This window comes from Rattus norvegicus, chromosome 14 (assembly GCF_036323735.1).
Source record: "Rattus norvegicus strain BN/NHsdMcwi chromosome 14, GRCr8, whole genome shotgun sequence".
Lineage (NCBI taxonomy): Eukaryota > Metazoa > Chordata > Mammalia > Rodentia > Muridae > Rattus > Rattus norvegicus.
In genome coordinates, this window is record NC_086032.1 from 66,523,413 (window position 1) to 66,549,927 (window position 26,515).

The window sequence follows — 26,515 nt, forward strand, 5'->3', positions numbered from 1 at the left end:
AGCCATGACAAGTAAACATTGTCTAAGTAGATATTATTCTAGGCTCAGCACTGTAATAACACAGGACAGAAGGGCATGCTATTAAAGTCAAATTCAAAGGCTAGCACTTATTCCGGCCACTTCTGGCTGTGTGCCAAAAGGGGAAGTATATCATCTACTTAGCGCTATGGCTATCTTCCTTCAAACTTCCCTTGGATAATGCACTTAGTTCACATGAAAATTATTTATTTCTAACCTTCACTATTTCCAACTGAACTCTTGACAGCAGGCATTAATGGAGACCTTTCCAGCTGGTCCAGGTAATCATTTAGAGATTTATGTGCACTTATAGGCTTTAACAGATACCATGATGGTTGGATTTCAATTTTGCTTGACATCCCACAGCTGTGAAGAATTAATCCCCCAGTGTTGTAGTCAGCCATGTCAATTTTGCCATAAGCTGTACATGCCCATCAGTCATTCTCCTGGCAGTAGGATTTCAGCCACTGCTGTTTTTCATGCTGGTAAAAATCAGCATACCTCTTCCGAGACTGCTGGATGTCAGAGACCCCAAGTAGGCATGACTATTTCGATTCTTTTTGTCAATTACTCACAGTTTAAAATTGAGCTTGTGTTCTCTTTATAGATGGACATGTGTCTCCCAATCATATCAGCCATCTTGACAAAGTTCTGTAGTAAACATAAAAAAAGATGTTCTTGCTAATCTCTGAAGATCTAGAGGCATTTATATAAAACCAAGTCTTTATCCATTCTTAAATGAGTTGAGGGTTATTCTAGGGATAGGGTATATCTACTGCTTAAAGAGATAAGACATCCTGTGTTCCTCCTCATCAGCTTTTACTGTACAGTAATGGTAAGAAGTCCTTACTGTTCTATCCTCCAGGGGAATCTTTAACTCTCCTGGCTTATTCAGTAGCATAAAGTTGTAAGGCAGTGTGTTAAGAGGTTCTATTACCCTTTAACTTCAGCTTTTCCACATGTACCTCCACATTAATTATCTTTCCCTGCAGTAAAGAACCAAACAACACAGCAATAGTTTTTGCTGAAGTTATACTGGATTTGTTTTCTCTCAGATGGAACTTCGATGGCCATTAAAAATTCTGATTACCACATCCTCTGGGTCATAAAAGAGAATCTCCTCGGTCCAGTAAATTTTCTTGGAGTTCTTCCCTGCTACACTTTTCTTAAGATAGTTTCTAGTAAGTCTTTCATGAGGAGGTTTACTGAGCAAACCAATGACCCAAGAGTAGCAATTCGTGTGAAAGAAAATGCAATGTGCAAATGGAATTGTTACCTGGCTCAAAGACTTGACTCATCATTTTTCAAGAAGCTGGAATTGAGACCCAAGTTTCATGTGTTTCTTTAAGGAGTTTACCAGGCAGGTAATGACTCCCATCAGTGTTCCACTGCAATCTATACCTGTGAAGGAATCAGAGATCTGAGGTGAAATGAGCCAATAATATTTCCTATAGCATATGCAAATTAAAGCATTATTTTTAGGTAATTCTTTATTTTCTCAGCCTGGGGATTAAATCATAATTACCAATGCTCCTTAAGTGGTATATAATTATTGTACTTACAATAGCTACAATAGTCCCCTGAAGAAATGCACATGTATCAACTTAGTTAATTGCTTTCCTAACCCTGTGTTACAAGTTAAAAAACAAAAAAACATATCTGAAGGTCAAAGCCTCTGAAGTAAATATATATGAGCAAAGAGATTCTAAGACACATCGTTGGTTTGTTAGGTACCCTCACACCAAACAGAGCAGTCTTTAAACTATGGCAGACCTATATGCAATCCCTCCCCTCTCTGCTGTGTATTAGATATGAGAACTTGAGTTTAAACTTAACATCAACTACTCACAGGCTGTGTCTCAGACCCTCTTTTCAATCTCTGAATTTCAGTTTCTTCATCTGAGAAGTGAGTTAACACATTATAGATTTATTATTGTGACCACTAGAGATGGACGTAGGGTTCCTGACACAAGCCAAGGTCATCCTAGTAAGCATTCATACAGCTGTATTCCATAATTACAAAGGAAAAGCAACAACAGTAACAAGTGCCAAGTCCTGCATAGCCACTGTAGACAGGACAGAGTAACACAGTTCCTGTTCATGGACAAAGCCAGCAGGGCATGGGTCTTCAAAAGTGTTGACAGTTGCTAGGTATGAGGCTTGTTTATATAATAATGTACATAATTTGCCTTATGTTCCTACTTCAGTAACTATTCTCTCTGCCAAGGTTAATGATTCCATAATAATCAAGACAGCACATGTCTAGGAGGTGAGGGTGTATCTGATGTCCTTAGTAAATGGTAAATGCTGTGAACTTCAGGACAGCTATTAAGGCTGTGGGAAAGAACTCTAAAAATTTGAGTTTAAAAATATATAAGCAGGATTTCTCAACTATGGAAAATATAAGGATGTAATATGAATTATATGATGAACCTAAAAGAACAAAAACTAATAAGCCAGCTTGCCAGAAAGATAAAAAGGCAGACCAATTTCTCAGTTCAGTGTCAGCCTGTGACAAAGAGAGTTTAGGCCCAGGCAGGATGGGAATCATATAATGGTAATTTCAGGACAGAATCTCACCCAGCTAGTTTATTGTCTGTGTTTACAAAGGCAGGTGTATCTCTGAATTGATTGCCATGTGAAAAAAAAAATGCTTGCTGACTTTTCTAAGAATCACGACTCTAAAGTCATAAAATGCTGATTCGTGGAATAATCAAAAGGGAACCTGGGGTGGATGACTGAATTGATATGTAAATAAAAGGCTGGGCTTTGATCTTGGAGAGCTGAGCTATCCTTGATGAGTTGTTTGGAGATCTGTGGAGAGCTCTATCCAGCAGAACCCATGGTTATTATCTTGTACCATACAATTGACTTCAAATTATTCTTTTGATTCTCCCAAACACCCCTTCCTCAGAGCCCTCTGTCAAAGCTGGGGATGGTTCTTGGCAAACAAGAACTGGAATACCTACTTTCAAGGTACTGTAATGTAGAAGAAATACATGGAATTTCAAGGAATAAAAGCTAAAGTCCATCCTGGATCTTATATTTCCTAGATGTGTTACTTGGAATGAAGTTTAGACTCAATGTCTTTATTTTCCCCTTCTTTCTTCTTTTACTTGTTTCTTACTTTTTTCATATTTCCTTTCAGTGAGACTCTTTTCTTCCCTTCTCTCCTGCCTCCCAGTTGTCCTTCCTTCTTTCCTTCTCCCTCTTCAGTTTCACCCTATATTCTTTTTTTTTCATTAAATTTGTTTTAATGGGTCTCAAAATTCGGTGACAGATTTTTGGTCAAGTTGTTTCCATTAAAAAGTACTGATTTTGAAAACTAATAACTTAAAACTGCCCCCCCACACACACAAAATGGTCCACAAAACATTCTTTCCTTCTGAAGGCTTTAAGATGCATTGTTATCATTAACCAGTCTTTTACTATTAAACTTAAATGGCCAATTGAGACAAACAGTCCTGAGACCGCTCTTCCACCACTGATTAAGACTGGGGTGGCAGGGGTTAGGGATAATATTCATTTAGCCTTCTGAGCTTTCTGGACAGACTTGGTGACTTCTTGCAGCCTTCTTGTCCACAGCTTTGATAACACTCACAGCAACTGTCTGCCTCATGTCACAAACAGCAAAACGACCAAGTGGAGGATAGTCAGAGAAGCTCTCAACACATATGGACTTGCCAGGGACCATGTCAACAATGGCAGCATCACCAGACTTCAAGAATTTGGGGCCATCTGCCAGCTTCTTACCAGAACGACGATCTATCTTCTCTTTAAGCTCGGCAAACTTGCATGCTATGTGAGCCACGTGACAATCCGGAACAGGGGCATAGCCAGCACTAATTTGGCCTGGATGGTTCAGGATAATCACCTGAGCAGTGAAGCCAGCTGCTTCCATGGTGGGTCATTTTTGCTGTCACCAGCTACATTGCCACGTCTAACATCTTTCACAGACACGTTCTTTACATTGAAGCCCACATTGTCCCCAGGCAGAGCTTCACTCAAAGCTTCATGGTACATTTCCACAGACTTGACTTCAGTTGTTACATTGACTGGAGCAAAGGTAACCACCATGCCAGGTTTGAGAACACCAGTTTCCACTCTGCCCACAAGGACAGTGCTAATACCCCCAATTTTATAGACATCCTGGAGGGGCAGTCACAAAGGCTTGTCAGTTGGACGAGTTGGCAGCAGAATGCAGTCCAAAGCTTCCAGCAATGTAGTGCCACGGGCACTGCCATCTTTGCGGGTGACTTTCCATCCCTTGAACCAAGGCATATTGGCACTTGGCTCCAGCATGCTGTCACCATTCCAACCAGAAATTGGAACAAATGCTACTGTGTCAGGGTTGTAGCCAATTTTCTTAATGTAGGTGCTGACTTCCTTGACGATATCCTTGTATCTCTTCTGTGTGGTGGCTCGGTGGAATCCATTTTGTTGACATCAACAATTAGCTGTTTCACACCGAAGGTGTAAGCCAGAAGAGCATGCTCATGGGTCTGCCCGTTCTTGGAGATACCAGCTTCAAATTCACCAACACCAGCAGCAACAATCAGGACAGCACAGTCAGCCTGAGATGTGCCTGTAATCATGTTCTTGATGAAGTCTCTGTGTCCTGGGGTATCAATGATAGTCGCATAGTACTTCCTGTTCTCAAATTTTCACAGGGAGATGTCAATAGTGATACCATGCTCACGCCCAGCTTTCAGTTTGTCCAAGACCTAGGCAAACTTGAAGGAACCTTTTCCCATCTCAGCAGCCTCCTTCTCATACTTTTCAATGGTTCTTTTGTTGATTCCACCACATTTGTAGATCAGGTGGCCTATTGTGGTGGACTTGCCAGAATCTACGTGTCCAATTACGATGATGTTGATGTGAATCTTTTCCTTTCCCATTTTTGCTTTGAATTAGCGGTGGCTTTCATAACACCTGCATTCTGATGGCAAACCCGTTGCAGAAAAAGCCCCTTTATTCTTTTCTTAACCCTGACATCTTTCCTCTCCTTGTTAACATTCCTTCTTTTAGAAATCAAAGCATTGCTAATAAAAATATATTAATAGACATTGAAATTGTCATAAAGCTTAGCTGAGTGTTAATGTATAATTGTATATTATAGATATACAAGCACTTGTTGTGCTAACCTTTATTTTTCTACTCATTTCTGTTAGATGCTGATTTCACTGTGACAATCTAATGAGTCCAATCAAAAGCTTTTTTCTATAGTGCCTCAGAAATCTACATCTAGTCACCACTAATTTTTCCTGTGTCCTCTTTTTCATTAATTAATTTATTCGCTTTGCATCCCAGTATCAGCCCCATTCCTACCAGTACTTCCTTAAAACAGATCCTCTGACTACTCCTCTCTCCCTTCTCTTGTGAGAAGAAGGAGCTCCTGTCTGGGTAAACCATTCACTAAGTCACTACAGGACTAGGTACATCCTCTCTCACTGCGGCATGACAAGGTGGCTCAGTTAGGGGTACAGAATGTACAGGCAGGCGAAAGATTTAGAGACAACCCCCAATGCATTTGTTAGGAGACCCTCATGAAGACCAAGCTGCACTTCTGCTACATATGTGCAAGGTCCCTAGGTCCAGCTGATGCTTGCTCTTTGGTTGGTGTTGAGTCTCTAGATGTCCCTAAGGGTCTAGGTTCCTTGACTCTGTTAGTCTTCCTGTGGAGTCCTTTGCTCTTTCGTTCCCTCAATCCTTCTCCTAACTCTTCCATAAGAATGTTGAGCTCCATCTAATTTTTGGTTGTGTGTCCCTGAATCTATTTTTATTAGCTGTTGGATGGAGCCTCTCAGAGGACAGTTATGCTATGCTTCTCTGTGCAAACATAACAGAGTATCAATAATTGTATCAGGGATTCATTTTTCCCCATCAGATAGGTCTCAATTTGGGCCACTCATTGGTTGTCCATTCCCTCCGTCTCTATAATGTCTTTGTCCCTGTACATCTCCTAGGCAGGACACATTTGGGGTCAAAGGTTTTGTGAGTGGGTTTATTTACATTTCAGTCATTTCTCCACCTTGGTCCCCCCTCCCACAGTTTCTTATCCCATTACTCCTTCCCTTGCCTCTTAGACGGTGTTCTCCCCACAAGTCTCCCCCCATTCCTTGCAGCCTCAAGTCTCTCAAGGATTAAGCACATCTTCTCCCATTAAGGCTTGACCAGGCACACCTTTGCTATATTTGTGCATGGGCCTTGAACTGGCCCGTGTATGCTCCAGATTGGTGGCTCAGTCTCTGGGAGCTCCCCGGGGTCTGGGTAAGTTGAGACTACTGGTTTCCCTATGAGGTTGCTCTCTCCTTCAGCTTCTTCGACCCTTCCCCTAATTTAATCATAGGGTTCCTGACAACAGTTCAATGATTGGGTGTAAGTTTCTGCTTCTATCTCAGTCAGCTGTGAGTAGGACCTCCCAGAGGACAGTCAAGCCCAGCTCCTATCTGTAAGCACATTAAAGCATCAGTAATAGTGTCAGGTCTTGGTGCCCTCCCATGAGGTAGATCCCATGTTAGGCTGGTCATTGAACCGTCTTTTCTTCAGTCTCCTCTCCATTTTTGTCCCTGCAGTAGATTTAGACTGAAACAGTTCTGGGACAGAAATTTGGATTAGTAATCCTGGCCCTCTGCTTAAAACCCCATCTATCTACTGGATGTGGATTCCTCAAGTTCCCTCTCCTCAGTGTTGGACATTTTGGCTAAGGTTGCCTCCAACTCTAAGGTCTTTAGAGTCTCTCACCTCCCCAGTCTTTGGTACTTAACTAAGAGATTCTTCTTTATATATTACCTTCAAAATTAGTATGACCAAATTCAAATTTAAATTTTCTAATTACATTAATTATAATCCATTTCCTTAACTTGCTTTTATCTCTATTGTTTCATCTTACCTTTCATTTCAACCCTATACCACAAACATGCTTTTAAAACATCACTCTATCCGATTCTTAAATCTAAATTTTACTTTTTTAGAATTTTATGCATGAGTACTATATTTGTATTTACATTATTTCCACTCTTCCTTCTCCCCCTCTATCCTCCCATATCAAGTCTTTCTAGTTCTTTACTTTCTTTAAAATTATTGACATATGTACACACACACACACACACACACACACACACACACACACACACACACACACACCATTGAGTCCATTTAATGTTACTTGCATATATCTAGCACAGACCCCATAGGATTGACTAGCCTAAAGAGGGGATTATTTCACCCTGTAGAAAACTGATTCTTAGTACCTCAGCTCTTAACCTAGGAATGAAGCTCTGTGAAATTTCTCATCCATGTTATACATACATTTATGGTGGTTTGAATGAGAATTGTCCTTATTGGCTTATATGTTTAAATACTTGGCCCCTAGTTGAAGGAATTGTTTGGGAAGGATTAGAAAGTATAGCATTCTTCGAAGAAGTACATTGCTGGAATAAACTTTAAGGTTTCAAAACCGAACAACATTTCCAGTTCTCTCTCTCTCTCTCTCTCTCTCTCTCTCTCTCTCTCTCTCTCTCTCTCTCTCTCTCCCTACCTCCTTCCCTCCCTCTTCCTCTTCCTCTCCCTCTTCCTCCCCCCTCCCTCCACTTTTTCAATGTTCTTTGAGATTGTCCCATGATATAAGCTCTCATCTACTGCTCTAATGCCATGTCTGCCTGCCTGCTACCATGCTTCCTACCAATGTGTTCATGAATGAAGCCTATGAAATTGTAAGCCCCCAATAAACTATTTCTTCTATAATTTGCTTTGGTCATGGTATCTTAGCATAGGAATAGGATAGTAACTAACTACATGACAATTGATACTAGTATTATGTAGTCCTTTCTTTTTTTTTTTATTAACTTGAGTATTTCTTATATACATTTCGAGTGTTATTCCCTTTCCCGGTTTCCGGGCAAACATCCCCCCTCCCCTTCCTTATGGGTGTTCCCCTCCCAACCCTCCCCCCATTGCCGCCCTCCCCCCATAGACTAGTTCACTGTGGGTTCAGTCTTAGCAGGACCCAGGGCTTCCCCTTCCACTGGTGCTCTTACTAGGATATTCATTGCTACCTATGGGGTCAGAGTCCAGGGTCAGTCCATGTATAGTCTTTAGGTAGTGGCTTAGTCCCTGGAAGCTCTGGTTGCTTGGCAGTGTTGTTGTACTTTTGGGGTCTCGAGCCCCTTCAAGCTCTTCCAGTTCTTTCTCTGATTCCTTCAATAGGGGACCTATTCTCAGTTCAGTGGTTTGCTGCTGGCATTCGCCTCTATATTTGCTGTATTCTGGCTGTGTCTCTCAGGAGCGATCTACATCCGGCTCCTGTCGGTCTGCACTTCTTTGCTTCATCCATCTTGTCTAATTGGGTGGCTGTATATGTATGGGCCACATGTGGGGCAGGCTCTGAATGGGTGTTCCTTCAGTCTCTGTTTTAATCTTTGCCTCTCCCTTCCCTGCCAAGGGTATTCTTTTTCCTCATTTAAAGAAGGAGTGAAGCATTTCTTAGGGCAATTATATTGTTGATATTTTATCGGTACAGCTTCCCTACCATTAGACAGAAGACCCTGCATCACAATAGACTTCCTGGTCCTCTAGGTTTTACAATCTTCCTGCCAGCTCTTCCAGGATATTTCTTGAGCCCTAGGAATAGGAGTTGAGGTTTACATTTATATTTTTAATTTAGGCACCCTGATATCAGTGGTCACTTATCCTCTGAATTTTTATCACTTCTGCTTTTCTGTTATAACCTTCATCTGCTGCAAAAACAAGTTTCATTGATGAAGAATGATAGCTACATTTATCTATGGTTATAAGGACAAGTATTTAGGTTGCGATTAGAAATTACTCTGATTTAGTATAGTGGCTATCAATTGTTCTAGGGTCCATGACAAAACATAATAGGTACATAAAAATGATTATATTATTAAAGTAAATATAGCCTAATGATTTTATGGATATGACTCCTTTTGGAGGTAAAAGTTCATTTACTCATAAGTGCAATTTAATTTAATATAAGTAGACACTGGATGTCTGCCTACTATAACTACACCAAGATGGTAAGGCAAATTCCTATCAGGAGGCTAAATTTAGAAAAATAGCATGTAAATTTGAAATATGAGATATAGGAAATCCAGTGTTAAGAGTATATAAGAAATCTTGGCACAAGGGCTAGTTAAAAAATCCCTGAGCATTGCATAAAGCAAAAATAATAAGACCCAACTCACTATTTCCCTTTCATTCAAATAATAATTATCTCAATTATACCATAGTAACCTCTTTTGCACTCTCCTAAGATGAAAATCTAAAAGAAGGAAATTAGTCAAATTGAGTGTCATCTACTAAATGAATTTAGGCACATCATTTCTCCAGGAATGATGAACACAGAAAAATAAAATTGAGAAAGATGTTTCCCTACCTGACCCCGTTTTCCAAATTCAAGCAAAAAAGAAATTCAGCACACTAGAAGGAAATCTGCATGAATTTAAGGTTCTCACTTTTATAAATGATGGTTCTTGAGGGAAGGAGTTTGAAATAGATGAGACAATCCAGGCTATTTGCTAGAAATCTAAGAGGATGGTGGATAATAGGATTAGAGAACACAAGCCATATCATAGGAGTAATAATGTAAGTCAGGGATGACAAATAGATTTCATCTCGCCAGCCAACTGGAGCTAATTGGTTGTCAAGAACATAAAATTGAGAAACATTAGACGATGTGCCTGGGCCCTGCAGGATAGTGCTCTGTGACTGATTAGTGATGTCTGCTGAAGTACAGGCATGCTAGCTTCTAGCAACAAATGTCTCTATTCCATGAGCAGTGGCTGTCTGACCTGTTTGCTTGACTGATTATTTCACAGTGTATTGGGATCCACATTGTTGTTAATACTCTCTGGTTATATCTCTTTGCTCTCACAGTGATTATTCTTCCTTGACTATGGCAAACTGTAATTGAGATTTTTAATTATCTCTATACCAAGCATAGTATTTTACATATGTTTAGTATGTTTCTAGCATTTAGTTTTAACATCCCAACCATTTTATTAACAAACAAGTACTTTGGTTCTACTCTGGACAAAGTAACACCTATGTCATATGCCCTCAGAATTAACCAGACCCGTGTTTATAGGGAATCTCTTCACTCCTTTCATATACAAAGGTCATAATCATACTATTTTGGCAACTTAGCGGTACCTGCTATGGATGATGGATATGATCTCTTATTTTTAAACCTATCTAATTTTTTTACTTTACTGCTGTCATTTGTATCTCCAGCTTGTGCGTTTGGGGGCTAAAACTTGTTCTTGCAGATAACTTAATTTAAATTATATACCCATATGATGAAATAGTTATATCTTATGGCTTTGAGATAAGAATGTTGACTTACGATTTGTTCATAATATTTTCCTTAAGCTATACACAATGTCCATAATTTTTGTGTTTGTTTTCTGTTCCTTTTTTGTTGTTTTTTGTTTTTTGATCTGAGAAGAGGAGGTAACTATTTTCTGTGACTCTTTCTGCTTACTGTGAAACACATTTCCAGAAGTGTAATTTATCCTGTTTTCAGTGCCTGATAATGGCTCATTGAGATTGAGGAAATATTAGTATGATTAGATAGACAGAGAGGGGGAATATGGCAAGACACGGGACTTATCAACTATTCCCAGTAATTTAATAAATTTCCACACTTTGTCTTGTGCTTGAGATACATAATGCTGGGTCCCTTGGATACAGCCCACTTCTCACGATGGTCTGCTTATCATGTGGAACAAACAGACAGACAATGATGACAGGTGAAATTGCAGTCCATGAACTGTAAACAAGTCTCTTGGGTTTCATTTGGAAGAGATACTGTTTTGCTTAAAATAGATGGCCCAGTAGGAAAAGGTAATGAACACATCACTGGCTGAAAGAAGAATTGGGAGTAGAAATGAATAATTTAGTGTCATCAAATATCAGCCTTGTAACCTTAGAAAGAGCAGTGGTCTGAACACTCAATTCTCTCCCATGTAAATAACCCCTAGTTAAAAGCATTAAGAACTGAAACTTTTGAAAGGCTCGAAGGAGTCCATACCATCATACATGGTAGGTGTATACTTACAAAAGTTTCTGAGAAATAAAGTTATTAGCTAGTGAAAATATAGGTATTACAAACACATTTTAGTAAGTGAAAGGAAACTTATAAGGTCTGGTTTTGTTATTTATCCATGATAAAACAATCAGAAGGTAGAGAAGTGTAGGAATAGTATATGATTATTATCATGCTAAAAAAGAGCCAAGTTTGTTCTTCTATAAATCTAATCTACATCTTACAGAATAAATCAATAATCAAACATAATTTAAGAACTACTGTGTTGACGTCAACTACATAAGTGAACCAGATTTTATTTTCCTCCTATCATCTTGTTCTCCACAAGAAAGTATTTTGACAAACTCACAGAAATAATGCAAGCCTGATATTCAAATGACTCAAATAAAATTCGTGTTTGGCCTTAGCATTGTTAAAAAAATACCTTTAATAAGAAGTTTTCTGTGAGTCTGTGTCTCCTAGTAATGTTACAAGATCTGCCCATAAACTCTCCCCAATATGACTGCCTAACAAGAATAACTGAACAAGGATAAAAGTAGACATGCCAAAGTAGACAGTAGAAAGCCACGAAGACTCAACCCTACACACACACACACACACACACACACACACACACACACACACACACAGGCAACTAGAGAATGCTAAAAGAGGGAGAAAGAAGAGTACATCAATTGGTTCTAGAATTGATTTTAATAAATGATCAGTCTTAAAAATATACATAGAAGTAAAGCCATACAGAGAGCATATTACATTTGGGAATATGTATGTATATGCAAATACATGCCACTTCAATTAATGAAAAGGAGGCCATGAATTTGAAAAATAGAAAGAATAAGCTTAGATGGAAGAAAGGGAGCAATGATGCAATTATATTATAATTTCAAAAATAAAATAGTGGATGCTATTATACTTTATAAAATAAAATATATAGTGCCTGTTCATAATAATATTTATAACAGCTTCATAGTAATCATTTCAATTTGAGAAAACTGGAAAAAGTTTCAGGTAGCAGCCGTAGGATTTTTGTTTTGTTTTGTTTGTTTGTTTGTTTGTTTGTTTGCTGTTGTTATGAAGGAGGCTATCTGACCAGGATTGCATTTGTCTAATCAATTCCAGGTTATGATATTTTCTGCACAATATTAATTTACTAGCAATTGCAATATTTTTAAACCAAGATTTTTAAATAATATATCTAATACTTTTATATATATGTACTCAAAGTGTATTAGTAGACCAGGGATGCTATAAAATGATGCGTACTAAGCCACAAACAGCATGTCTTGATAGCTTGATGTCATGACTTTCTCACACTTCTAGAAGCTAGAAATTCGAGGTCATGCTGTCAGTTTGGTCAGGTTATTGAAAGGGAAGTCTTCTTGGCTTTCAGAACAGACACCTTCCCTGTGTATCATCACAAGGTTCCACATTCGTGCAGATGGAAAGGAAAAGAGAGAGGGAGGGACTTGAACACTCTGGTATGTCTTCTCATAAGAACATAAATTAATCTTAAAGACTTTTATAAATGGACAGCCTTCAACCACAACCCCAGTAGGTTCCCTGTGTTAAGAGTTAAAAACATTCATATCACTTCACATTATGACTGTTCAAAATATATTTTTAAATGAGATTAGCAGAAAGTGTCAAAATAGCAGAGAGAATACAGACACCAAGTTGTGTAGCCTACATTCAATGTTACTTTTCTTGAGAAACTCAATTTCAGATTGGTTTCGGGAAAGTCGGTTTTCTGAGAGTCTTAGAACACAGCACAGTGATTACATTTATACCTGTAGAATCTGATTCCTGAACTATAATCTCATTGGCTTCCACTGCTTACAAAGGCTAAGCCTGTGGACCGACAAAGCATGGAAAACCTCTAATGGCATCACGTTTGACTGTTCGGAGTACTGACTGCATCAATGTTGAGTTACATGGCCACCAAGAAATCTAATTAGATCATTCTTAGGTGGCTTGGGGACTTTGATTGCAGAATGGCTGAGTGGTTATTTCCCTACTGAAGACAAGCAACAGGGATTAAAAGAAACCCAGGCTCATTCATTCTGACTAGCTTTAAAATAATGGAAAGGAAAATGTGTTCACAGCAAAGAAATCCACTGCACCTCTGGTCCGTTTATTTTCACCTTCTTCTTACCATCATGACTCCTAGTCAGAAGGAAAAGAACAAGTTAAGAAGACTCAGGAGCTTAGATAATGGGGAGCCAGGCAGCTAAAGGTCATTATGCTACAGGTGAGGAACACATTTACCTTCCTTATTTTGCAAGAGAAAGACCATGATGTCATTCAGTGATGGATAAAAACCTTTGCTTTGTCCAATTAATAAACCAAGTGAGTGGAGAATGTAAAGCAACAAGCAAGCCCAGAGTCAGCTCTGTCACCAAGAGTCTGAATCTGCCATAGAATTCTGCAGGAATTTGGGAGTGGCTCGAGAAATCAGCACTACACAAACATTTGCCATTTGAAGCTCTCAAATTGATACAGAAAACACTGTGTTCTAGCACTGAGAAATAATTTCTTGCATCGTGACCCAGATTTCAATCCCTCTAGTCCCTTTCCTTCTCTAGAACACAGTAGGTAAAGCCCCCAGATTGTTTTTAATAAGTGGAAGCCAGTCAGTTGGTGGTAGTCCTTTATATGTTGCTGTATTTGAGAACATTGCCATTAGCATTACTTTAAAAAATCTTCTGTGAAAACAAAGTCATTTCTAACACTATTGATGATGAGAAGACAGGTATCTTTCTGATGCCCCTTAAATAATCCTTGCCCAGTTTGGGCTGGCCACCTGAGCCTCTCTCTCAGAGAGATCCATGCTAAATCTCCTGCTTTAGCGAGGTTACATTGGACAAAAGATCGTGCTGCACTAAATTTGTGTTCCTTTGTTGCAATTGCCTCTATGCAGCAATGGTTACCAAATGAGTAATCTGTGTCCCCAGACAGTGGATGGTGGCTTTTGCTCACCAGGATGAACACCCCTTCAAAGCTGGTGTGAAAGAGAGGAACAGAAAGCTGTGGTTGAGCTCTTGACCTTGCCAAGTCTGGTCTGGTAGGCATCGAAGCGAAAGACTGACTTAATTAATTGAGAAATTAAGGTTATCATCAAATCCCAATGGAAATGAAAGACGTTGGTCAATATCTATTGATTTTGCTTTCCTAGGATTTAGACCCGTCCAATATAGCTCAGACATTCTTTCTTTTGGCCTATTTTCTTTGGTTCAGACTTAACCCTTAACATGTTTTTTTTAATGCCTTCATTTAAAAAGCAGTTACATTCTAAAGTGGGAAAATTAAGTATATTTTGCCTTTGGGGTTGCCGTGTTTCTTTAGAAATAGAAGATCATGATTGTTTTAATGCCTGATCTTCTGTAATAATTCTTTTCATGGATCTTGCCTCATTGGACACTAAAAGCAGCCCTGAAAAAACAGAACTTTCAAGAATTTATAATTTTTTTTTCGAATTGTACAAACTGAGCCTCAGGATATTACAAAGGAGAGTCTTACTCAGGAATGATCCTGTCAGGCTCGGATCTGAGATTTCAGAACTCAGGCCTCGCCAGGAGAACCATATGGAGAGGTCAGACAAAGACATACCTAGGTTATTTATTGAATGCTTCTGTTTCATAGGCTACGAGTTTGTACATATTAACCACTGCAAATGTCAAAGCTAGCTTGTCATTGCTCTTATAGGCTTGTACTCCCCTGCCCCCTCAGAGAGTAAAATAAGAGAGTCAAAAGACTCTTAAGATTTTCAATTTCTTGTTTGTTGTAGTTATTTTTATCATGAGGACTAACCATTTTATCTAGAACAATTGACGGCATATACAGTAATATAATGAAGCCTGGGAACCTGAGGTTATTCATACTCAGTGCAGCTTCACAGGGTTTGCCAAAATATGGAGATGAGTGATTGTTAGCGGCTAACCCTCTGGAAACAATGGGCATGAGGTACTGTCAAAAGGAAAGTGTGAATTATAGACAGCTGAAGGAAAAGTACGTAGGTTTGCTTGGATCTAGGCTCCAATGACTGTGGGCAAGAAAGGAGATATCAAGTACCTCAGAGACAAAGAATCGAAAAGCCTCTTCCTAGTCCTCACATCACTTAATGCAGCCTGTTAAACAGACACATTAGACAAAGGCAAACTCTCTTCTGGAGTCCTTGTTCAAGACATCTGGTCAGAGTCTGACCATTTTTCCATGTAAGGCATTTTGCAGAATTACAAACCACGGTTTGGAAAGCGCTGCTGTTGACAATGGGGGGCAGGAGGGCACTGATTGCTTGTGATTAGGCATCTGCTCCTAATTCACACACTGATGAATTTAGCTCCAAGAATTAGTTTGAATACCCAGACGCGTTGCTTACCATAGAGTACTTGATAAACATGAGAAGAGGGGAGGAATGAGAAGAGGGTGGGATAAGGAAAGGCATTACTCTCCCGAGCCCATTCTACCTAACTGCGTGCTGCAGAGTTTGAGGTCCTGACATTTTACTTTCTGCATCTACACACGTCATAGATTGAACGGACTGAGTTTATTTTGGCTCCCTGAAGTACATCCACCTCTTCCTGGTATCCACAGGCCTTGTTTGTTCCAGGATGGGCTTGCCTAACTTACCTCCATCATATCTATTTTCCCAAACTCCCTAACTGATTCTCACCTTGAATTATCTACTTCACCAGGGAGAGATCTGGTCCTAGTCTGAACTTGTTTTCTCCTTCTTTAAGCCACAGAAGAATTTTCATCTTAGAAAGGGGGCCCTCTACAATGGGTTTTACTACCATAGGTTTTCTGGGCCATGTGTTTGTGTCCCCACATATTCCCTTCTTCATCCACACCATTGCAATATAAGCCATTCACATTCAGCATCCTTGTATCCTTCTTCCTCTACCTACCCCTGCATTGAAAATACATAGGTAGTGCAGTGTCTTTGCTGGAACAACTTCACAAATATTCCATTAATAAATACACCAGTACTATACAAAGAACACCCCTCCCCCGCTACTTTTGTCCCATTTCTCTTCTCTAAATCATTTTATTTTCCTACCTCGTTTCCTTTTCTCACTAAGCTACACTTGATTTGAATGGCTGTCAGGGGAAATACAATGCTTGCCACTGGAACCTGATAGGCATCCACCTGAGCCCATTCTCTCTACATCTGTCACCATCTGGAAGGATACCCAGTGATTTCAGGCTGTGTGGACTTTATGAAAATGGAAACATGTTGGAGAGTCCCCGAGGGCTAAGCCATTTTAAGAGCCCTTGTGAGATTTAGAGGTGAAGGGATTCTTTTTTTGGCAAGGAATCTAAAAATTAGGTTACATTCTAAATTAAGTAGGGCAAAATTTGTCATATATGGCCCAGTTCTGTACTTAGAAACTCAGTGTGTGTGAGTACACATGCACATTCTCTCTCTCTCTCTCTCTCTCTCTCTCTCTCTCTCTCTCTCTCTCTCTCTCTCATGTTCATTCTAATTTGAATTTACATAACAGAACAGCATACGAATTTACCTTTGATAGTAGTAAAGTTCTTCCATGGATAGTATATTTTATAGAAATGAGACAGCATAGTTGTGATCGTGGCTATTTTATTGATACAAAATAAAAAGAATTCAAGATGGTGGCAAACAATATGCTGCTGAATTCAACTCCTAGAACCCCCGAGTTCTTCGATGGAAACTTGGGTAGGAGTCACTTTCTCTCATTGGAAAATGAGGTCGTTGACTGATCTCTAGGAAGATAATTCTCTTACTTCCCTTGTTGATGGATAGCTTTTTAAAGGTCTGAAACATTTGGTCTGGATAGGGCCTATAGCTAACACGTCTAACAATTATAAAGAGCTATCAAATGATGCTTAGGTCGCTGTGCCATGGCACACATCTGGAGGGAAATAGTGTGCTAAATTCTCCGGACTTTCACATGCACAAGGCAGAAGTTGAGGACTATCCACTCCACTACATGCAGTTCTGCTCCCAGGTTTTTGTTTATGTGGGTTTAATGAAAGTCACTTGGACTTATTGAAATGATTTACAAGGATCTTCCTGTACCTGCGAGAGGCTATAAATAACTTGAGTTTAGCAGTGATGGGAGTATTTGGCAAGCAAGGGATTTCAAATGGATATTTGAATGTGCAGAACTAGATAGAGCTTTTTCAGAACTGTGTGACTTCATCTGAGTAGATACATCTATTCCTATTCCTAAAACTTAGATTGAGTTTAGAATGAAGGCAGAGCCAAAACCCACCGGATATATAGCCTGCGGGTCTGGGAAGTGCCTGTGCTTCCTAGGGAATAGGAGAAGCAACTAGCAAGCCTATATTCTTGATGCTGCAGTTGAACGGTTGAAGATCCTCTGTGGGTTTGCATTCTTGAAGAAGCTGTGTAGGCTGAAAAAGGAAAAAAAAAGTCACTGTGTTTGGAGAATTCAAGAACTTTTGTTATCTAGTCACACAAAGGTATTTTTTCTGTTATGCCTTGTCGGGATGGAAAACCTCAGTCACGGAATAGTATGCAATCATGTCTGATTGCCAAGTAGTCACTGTGAGTGAAGTAAACAGGTTGTATTAGTGAATGATTGCTGTTATGAAAATGAAGTTAGAGTCACAGGTAAGGTCCTTCTTCAGTCCTTCTTAAGACCACAGCATGGATAGAATTCCTGTACCACTTAGGTATGCAACTGTTCTTCCAGAGCCTTTAGACATGTTGTAGAGCCCCTGCAGGTGAGAATAATGGGGAGTGTAAGTTGGGGGCAGGGTGACAATACATAGGACTGGTGAATGTGATAACAATAAGCCTGTGTTGTCTTTGATTCTACATGTTTAACTATACCTCCCCGAAATGACATGTGAATGGTCTCATTTGCAGGTCTCAGGGGAAGGCATTCTAGAGTTATTGATGCTCTATGCTTCTTATTTCAGATCACCATAATCAATATGCTTAGCCCACTTGCTGGCCTCCTCTCTTTCTCAACTCTCACAAGAATAGGCCCTTGAACATTTTCTTAACTGGTCTCTACTTCCAAATTTCCAATAATTTGACAAACCCAAAGACATGATGCTTCATTGAGCTTGTAATGGATCTCTATACATACTCCTTATTAAAAAGCTGACTCTATGTCTTACACATCTCATTGCCCCTTTGTGTGCAGAGACTGCCTCACGGTGAGATGAATATAGGTTTTCAAGTCAGAGACAGCTGGTGTTCAAATGCCAGATCATCGGTTTATTAATTATATAGACATGAGCATCCACACTGAGATCAGTGTTCTCTGCTATAAATTGGGGTTAACAATTCATCCTGGGCCTATTAATATAATTAAATGAGAATTGAATGGAATTCTGTCCACCATCTAACAGTCACTTACAGGATGGGGAGGAGTAAGATGCCTTAGTCAGCAACTAAGTTGTAAATTGCAGAGATGACTTATGAACCTCAGTTATTGATCATAAAATAATAGTACTAACACAAATGGGAGCTTCCATTATTGACTAAGGAGAAGAGATGTCATTGCAGGAGGAACACTGATTGTCCTGTGCACTTCTTCCCAAGAATATGTCTAGCTAAGCTCCACAAATCAATATACCTTGGCACCACCTCCATCTTTTGAAGAACAAAACATGAGTATAACATGCTCAAGTTTCTCATAAGATAGGTCCAGTTGTTATCTTGTTAAGAAATGTAATAACAAGTACTAGCATAAAATGTTAAACAAGACTAGATTGACTATAAGAAACAAACAAAATGTACACATTTAAAGATCCTACGTTTGTACTTAATCATATTGATCCTTGTTTTTGTTTGAAATGTATACCCTCAAGGCAAAATATACTAGCTGCTTGAAATAAATTAGGAGGGATTCACTTTTATTATGGACACAGTTTCTTTTTGGACAAGCTATTTAATGTTTTTTGGGGGCCTCTGTCCATCTATCTAAACATTGTGAGTAACGGTGGTCCTACCCCATAGGTTCACGGTAGAAAAAAAGGGGGATGACACACATCAGGGCTCCCAAGAATAGACATTCTCCAGAAAGAGTAGGTCTTGCATCCCCTTCTGTGGTTGCAATGGCTTTGTGAGTCCTTGGGACACAATGTCGTATCACCTTTTGGTCAGAGGAACTGGATTGGCAGATTGCAAGCTGAGAGACACAGGCTGAATTTCTTTCACTTTTTGAATCCAGTTGGCTTCTATGGAGAAGGGAAGCAATTCAGCGCAGATTGTCGGTTGTTTGGGATGCATAAATGAATAGGATATGTCATATCCCTTCCTGCATGTCGCCGTGTGTAACACCCATGGCAGAAACTTCAGCAAGAGAGGGCAAGGACAGAGCCAAAGCAAATGTCAGTCTCACCTCTTCCAGAACACTCGTTATTGAGATAACCTTCGGTGGCCATTCATGAATATCACCTCTTAAAGAAGCATCAGCTGACCTATTCTTGCTCTATTGGGTGGTGAAGAAATTATGATATGCAAATCTCTTTTCTGCTCCACATCTCCTGATGCTCTTCAGCTTCTTTTAAACTCACAGGATTCCTCATGTGAGTCTCCCCCTCACTCGCCTCTGTCTGTTCTTCACTCTCTTCCTTGAAATGTCAAGGATGTATGTACACTCTCCATATATATGTTGTGGTGAAAATAATAGTATTTTTAAATTTATCAGATGTGAAGTTTACGTATCAAAATAAATCTGTACCTTTAACATTATAGAAATGAGGTAATGTGAATGTTTTCAGTGCATGACCATAGGTTGTGCAATGCTTCTTCATCCTCTTTTATATCCTTATAATAGATAAATAATAGTTTATCTTTATCTGTAACATGTGTCACTCCTGTTTTGTTAGAGCGCTCTACTTCAAACAATGACATTTTAAATATAAGACTACACAACAATCTTTACGATAATTAACCTTTCTCCGTGACATTTCATTGGATGTCTAATTAGCAGTAACATTTGGTTGTTTGCCACCTGAAACTTAAGAGGTCTGCAAGCTTCAGAAAAGTGAGCTCGCTTAAACAATTGGTCATCGTAATGAGAATTTCTGTCTTTAGAATCTCTTCTCCTTTGCCCTGCTTTGCCATTCCTTTGACCCCATCAAGGACAATTTTCAACTTTCTTGTTTGTGCTGTTTTTTCTAGTAAGAAGTAAAATACTCTTCTTTTATAACTTTTACTTGGAGGTGACATTGTTTTTCTTTTGGCCAATTATGAAAAGTTCATCCAAGCTCCACTTTCCTGTAGCCAAGGGAAATCCTCAGCACTTTGTCTAGTAAAGCAGAGCAGTTCATTATCAAAGTAGGAAAAAATATCCTCTCATAACATTACACCATATTTCCTTTCACTTTACATTATGGGCTATTTCACTTCTTAGTAACCTTATTCACACAGACATTTATGTTATGGGTATTGATATGGAATAATATTATGCAAATCATTAAATATTCACACATTTATTATTTAAGCTTTTCTACCCATTACTTTCATATCAACTTTAAATGGTGAAAAGAGAAATAAGACTGTTATCATGCCAAGTATTTTAAAAGCATTAATTTGTGTAATTTCACAATAATCCTGTTAGGTAGCATTGTTATTCTCATTTCAATAAGACATAACATTATATTCAGAGTCTTAAGAAGTAATTATTCAACATATGAAATGAGTATTTCTCTGTCTTCCTGGATAATTGCCTAGTTGCTAATTTAGGAAATCACATTTTCTAGAAATAAGGAGGTAAGTTTATACACTGTAGCAGGACTCTAGACATTGATGAAAGCTCAAATCAGAGCTGTGAATATTGGAAAGAGACTACAGAGCAAAGAGAGTGGTGGTCAATATTGTACAATATATTTCATGCTCAAGGTTTTCACACTTAATTGACAGTAGGGTTAGACATGCTCATAGATGAGCCCAGATCCACTGGAAGGGTAGCTAGTGAAAGGGTGCAGCTATAAATTTAGATAAGATGTAAATGTGTGTGTGGTGTCTCATGGTCTCTGTGACTGAGGACAGTGTGGATGTGAGACATGGCTGAGGTTGTCTACTATAAACTGGAATAACTGAAACTAGTTGTTCCACTTCCTCAGTAGATCAAAGATGAGTCATCAACAGAGAACTTTGGGGAAGATTGATAAAAGTTGATTACTGGACACTTCGAAGTACAAACAGCAGGGGAACACTGGCCAGGATGCTTTAGGTTCTGACTAATCTCTGAGTCAGCCAACAGCAAAGTAGATGCATAAACTTTTCTTGGCATTGTTCTTCTCTTGATTTCACCCTACTCCTGAAGGGAGCAGTAAACTCAGACTGAACAATGTGTACACACACACACACACACACACACACACACACACACACACACACACACTACACACATACACACACACACACACACACACACACACTTCTTTTATATGAGAAAAACCTTAGGACTTTCAACACTAGCATATCCAAAACTGCATTTAGTAGTCACAGTGACATATTTGCATGAGCTTTTTATCTTTCAAAGGTAAAAATGTGTATTTATGAGAAAAGCTATTATGCTTGGCTGGTTGTTTCTTTTGTTGTTACTTAAAATTGAAATCCACCGAACAGCTTGCAGTTACCTTATTTAGCTTTGGTAACCTCAGAAGGGGAAAAAGAGAAATATTTCTCTTGAAAAATGGTCATTAAAATATGAATGGAGGAAAGATTTAATCTCTTTAAAATTTGATTTTATTATGATGCATAATAATTATGGCCTAATTAGTTATCTGAGAGGCAAGATGGACAGATTACACATAGATTGTAGCCAAGGAGTCAGTCTGTGAGAGTCTGGTGACACCGTCCAAGATAAGAACTCACATTAACCTAATTACATCTATTAGAAAACTTACAGAAGCCAACACAGAGATTGAATCCTTTGCCCTTGTGTGATAAAAATTAATCCTAAATCATGAAAACAATCCCTAATATTAAAATAAAATACAACCAGTTAGATAGTGTTCAGATTTCTCTTCATCATTCAGATATTTATTTTGCCTTTTTCACTGTAGCAAATTGTTTTGACTCCTGAAGTCCCTTTGTCTGGAGGTATGTGCTTATGAACTGATCCAAAAACTGTAACTCTACATTCTTTACAAGTGTTCTAGTCTTAGTCCTTGTCCCTAAAGGGACTTCCTCACTCCTCTTTCCTGGAGCAGAAGTAGTGCAGGGAGTAGAGGAGACACTGTAAGGTGATATCTTTTTCAGTCAGCAAAGGCTCACTGTGGTGTTCTGCCTGCCTGAAATCAGGGAGGAGACAGCACTGAGGTCCCAGAGTAGCCCCAGGGCAGACTTAGAAGGCTGACTATTATTCCTTTGTGACCTGCACTCTGACTTTAATAACTAAGGTTTTATTACCAGCCATTTTTCAGGTAGCAGCCTTGAGCTACATTTTCTTTTCTTTTCTTTTCTTTTTTCTTCTTTACTTCTTCTCTAACTTTTCTTTAGAGCTGTCAGAATGCAAGGGGAGGGACGGAGGAGCAAAAATTGAATAATAGAAAATCACTGCCTGCTTACTGCTTGTAGACCCACTAAGGGTACAGACATATACAAACAATAATGGAGAAATGAGTGTGGTGGATGAGATACGGTGAGCATGTTACCATGCAAGTGTGAACATGCTGAAACTTCACGGGGTACATTATTGTCAGGATTTCGAATCTCAGCTCATGCCCGGACAGAAAATACTAAGACACCATGGTTCTGTGTGGAAGGTTTAATGAGAGAAGAGTAGAAGAAGAGAGGAAAGGTGGCCGGCCATGGGCATGTGAAGGGGGGATGAGGGCAAGAACAGAGAAGAGCAAAGAGCAAGAGGAGGAAGAGAGGGTAAGAGGGAATAAGAGAGAGAGGGGGTATGAGGGAGTAAGAGAGGGAGGAGGGGGCAAGCAGCCTCTTACATAGTGTCAGGCACAGCTAGCTGTTGCCAGGCAATTGTGGGGCGGAGCATACCTGGCTGCTGCCAGATAGCTGTGGGGTTGGAACTTAGACAGAATACCAACAATCAGTATGATGCAGAATAGTTTTTGCAGACCTGCTAGGGTACTAGGCTCAAAGTAAGTAGCCAGGAAATGTTTGGGGAAGGAGTGAACATCATTACTGTTTTATACCTAAATTCATATACTATGGCTTTATAAATGATAAAGTCTTTAAGATGTTTTAGCTTCTTTTATCAACTGAAACAGGCAATATGGACTATCATGGATTGAAATTTTAAATCATAACAAGGGAAATGAGTAAACCACCATAAGTAGGGTTTCTCATAGATATATATTTTAAGCTCAAAAACTAAAGTGCTCATGTAAATATCACATTGCATTTAAATGATGTCAATGGCTTGTGCAAGAATGATCTAGGAAGAGTCTTAGTTAATTAGATGATCAGGGCAATGTGCTATCAGATATATATACACACACACACACACACACACACACACACACACACACACATATATATATATATACATATATATATATATATGCAAGCAATAATGAAGAAATGAGTGAGGAAGATTAGGTAAGTTAGGCCTGTTACCACCCAACTGTGAACATGCAGAAACTTCACAAGGTAGATCAGTGCATGGAGAATGTACTAAGTTCTGTGAGTGTGTAAGGTGGTCACACCTGAATCAAGTGGGGCTCTGTCAATCCTGCTCGGTTGTAAAAATAATGTTATTTTGGGTAATACCTTTCATTCAAATCCCTCTTGCATTCTGACAGAAAGCACTAATGTCCTTGCCATCATCATTACCACTGTGGGAAAGCTGGTCTATGTTGATATCTAGCTCAGAATTCCTTCCCAGTTAGCTTACTTTCTAGAATGATAGCCATATGAAGTGTCTGTTATCCACCACAATTTTCTAGCCAAGAGAATTTCATCTAGGAATCTCACAGGAAGAAACGTAAGCTCCTATGTTAGCTTTTTAAAATTTTTTATGATGTGGAAATCATAATTTCTCCCTCATTAATGTCATGATATGAATGAAGTTTATGACCATAAATGTTACAATATATATTTTGATGCTCCGCACGTGTGGGTGCATCAGTCAGATTTGCTGTCTCCAAGACAAAACTCCTTACAAATTTAAATAATTTAAAGGAAGGTTTATGTCATGTCTTCAGTCCCCAGCCCTGTATCTATTAATCCTGTCTCTATCATAAGGCAGAGGATCACAGCTCAAGGGACTACGCTCTTTTGCCTGCAGACAGAAACGAGAAAGAAGGGAGTGAGGACCAGTTATAGGCTTCAAAGATATGTCTTCATTTCCTGTCATATGTCATATATTTCCTCTGGCTTGGACTCATCTCTAAGATTTTCACTATGTGCCATAGTACCAGTAAGAATTGTGACCATGTTATTCAACACACGTGACTATAAAGGATATTTCATATTCAGATCATGAAAGCAAAGGTGGTGGTGATTGGAGATCCAGTGGAATAGAAAGGAGCAGTTACCTAAGGCTGGCTGGTCTGTAGAATGTCTAGACAGATGTGTTGGGAGAAGACTCTCCATGTTCCAGTGGGAGACTTGTCACTAAACAAACATTTATAATACAGAGTTATGTTTTCATAAATACTGTGGACTTATTGAAGGATGTTATGCAAACAGGTGATCTGATAATGTTATTATCCTAAATAACATCTTAAAGGTAGTACAATATTATCATGGATAACAGGGACAAAAATTGAAGCCAGTGCCAAGGCAGTAAAATTAAGAAGTGAGGTAATTATTTAGCAGAATTAGGTCTTTCCAAGTCTAGAATTTTGTTCAAATATAGAGACAGGTTACAGCCAGTGGTGTAAAATGATCCCCAAGTATCTAGCTGAGTAAGGGGGTAAGTTCAGCCACATCACATCTCAGGCTCTCAGGAAATATTTTGGGAAAACATTCTTGAGTGATTCTGTATCTGAACTTCATAAGGTAACATGAATAGTTAAAATTAAGAATGAAAGAAATTAGAGCTTAAGAACAGATTGGGAAACAGCTATATCAGGCTCCTGTTAGCAAGGACTTTTTGGCATCCACATCAGTTACCTGGGTTTGGTGTCTGTATATGGGATGGATCCCCAGGTGGGGCAGTCTCTGGATGGACTTTCCTTAACTCTCTGCTCCACAATTTGTCCCTGTATTTCCTTTAGACAGGAGCAATTCTGGGTTAAAACTTTGCAGATAAGTAGGTCACCCCATCCCTCAAACAGGGGCCTTCCCTAACCTTTGGATATGGTCTCTATAGGTTCTCCCTCCCCTTTACTGGGTATTTCAGATAATCTCATCCTCGTTGGGTCCTAGGAGCCTCTTGCTTTCCTGGTATCTGGAACTTTCTGGTGGCCACCCCCAGTTTCCCATCTGCTATTGCTACACAACTCTGTTCAATTTCCTGACAAATACAGATGTGGATGCTTGCAGCCAACCATTGAACTGAGCATGGGGACCCCAATGGAGGAGGTAGGGAATGTTCTGAAGGAGCTGAGGGGGTTTGTAACCCCATAGAAAGAACAACAATATCAACCAAATAAATTCCCTCAGAGCTCCCAGGAACTAAACCATCAATCAAAGTGTACACATGGAGGGACCCATGGTTCCAGATGCATATGTAGCAGAGGATGACTTTTTCTGGTATCAGTGGAAGGAAAAGCCCATGGTCCTGTAAATGTTTGATGCCCTAGTGTAGGGGGATGCCAGGGCAGTGGGGTGGGAGTGGGCGGCAGAAGCAGGGGGAGGGAGGAGAGGATACAGGGTTTTCGGAGGGGAAACCAGGAAAGAGGATAACATTTGAAATATACATAAATAGACTATCAAAAAATAAATAAAAGGAACAGATTGGGAAGGAATAACTAAGGATTTGTGGTAAGGGCCAACCAAATGGAAAAATTCAAGGTCTTAGACCACTCAGGAGAGGGTTCAATGATTGAGAACAATTGCTTCAGAAGTATAAGCCTTACTTCATTTCCCAGCATCCACATTAAAATGCTGGGTGTGTCCACATGTATCTATAACATCAGCACATTAGGGAGAAGAGACAAGAGGCTTCTGGGAATTCCTGGGCACCAGAGTAGTTTCTAGTACAGCATGAGACCCAGACTCAAAGGAATAAAGTGAGTGTAACAAAGCAAATTCTCAACACCCTTCTCTGGCCTACACATAAGCGTTCATTCATGCATTTACAAGTGTAAATGTAAATGTAAGCTACACACACACACACACACACACACACACACACATACACACAGAGAGAGAGATAAAAGGTGTTTGATCTAATGGTTAATGATGTAAAACCTACTAAACTGAAAAGAGAAAAAAGAGAGTCTCAAAACACAGAGATATCCAGAGATAAAGAGGCCATCAAATCTACAGGGCACATGATAGAGAACACACTGGTTTGCTTTGAGTTGATCAAGTGTCTTATATTC

At 39.3% G+C, this 26,515-nt stretch overlaps 1 protein-coding gene and 1 pseudogene across 7 annotated transcripts in view; one reads left to right on the forward strand and one right to left on the reverse strand.

Annotated features, from left to right (window-relative positions):
• The window catches only part of Kcnip4 (potassium voltage-gated channel interacting protein 4), a 1,150,698-nt gene that overhangs the window by 930,116 nt on the left and 194,067 nt on the right, over positions 1 to 26,515 (forward strand).
• On the reverse strand, positions 3,393 to 4,963 carry Eef1a1-ps20 (eukaryotic translation elongation factor 1 alpha 1, pseudogene 20; annotated as a pseudogene).